Genomic DNA, 1071 nt, shown 5'->3' on the forward strand with positions numbered 1-1071 from the left:
ATATTGAACATTCAATGACCGCAGCAAACCATTCAACATCGAACGCTCAAGTTGAACGGCTGCATTCAACCATTCTGGAAATTACTAGAATTCGCATTAAACAAAATAAATCAACTGCGACTGAAGAACTATTCAACGCAATAACGAACACAAAAGGAATATAAAACAGGACAAACCGTTTATGTGAAACAAAACCGACGAAATAAAACAAATCCACGCTATTTGAAGAAAACCGTACAAGAGAATCGYGAGGACACAATTTTAACAACGGAGGGGAAGATCGTACACAAGGACAACCTCAGAGACAATGATGATGATRACGCTAACATTAATCCTAGCAACATCCTTAGCTCAGGAAATAACCGACTTACAAGATCGCAAGTACGTGTTAACCGAGACTGACCCATCATTTTTGTATCAAGATCATGAGTACCTATTCCATATGACGAACTTAAGCAAAATACTTAMACCATACTACAAAATCGCCGAACATAAAGGAGAGATGCCTAGTGAAGACGCAACAGAAACAGCATTGTTCAACAGAAAAGAAATCCTCAGAAAACAACTACTGAATAATGGACAATCCAGACGCTCAAGATCTCTTGATTTCTAAGGATCGATTTTGAAATTTATCACAGGAGTCCCAGACCACGTCGACCTGATTGAAATTAAAACAATACTCAACGACATAATTGAAAATAATAACAAACAAAKACAAATTAATTCCAACTTTGAAATAATGATGAAAACATTTAATATTAAGACAATTAAACAAAAAGTTGTATTGCGGGAATTATATAAGGAGTTATTTGACTTAACTATGACAATTAATTTCGCGAAGAACGGAAATTTTTATTCAGCAGCAATAAATACGGACGAGATTGAAAGGATATTAGGAAAGGGACAAACTAGTATACTATTATTATTGACATACTCGAATATGCAGACATATTCTACCTACATATTAGACGATACTTTCATTGTAATTTATAAATATCCAGTCATTGAAAAGAAATGCACAACATACAAAGTTACTCCATTATCCTATCGTCAAGGCATTTTGGATATGAA

Source organism: Bactrocera latifrons, unplaced genomic scaffold (genome assembly GCF_001853355.1).
Source record: "Bactrocera latifrons isolate USDA-ARS-PBARC rearing strain unplaced genomic scaffold, ASM185335v1 scaffold_635, whole genome shotgun sequence".
NCBI classification, from domain to species: domain Eukaryota; kingdom Metazoa; phylum Arthropoda; class Insecta; order Diptera; family Tephritidae; genus Bactrocera; species Bactrocera latifrons.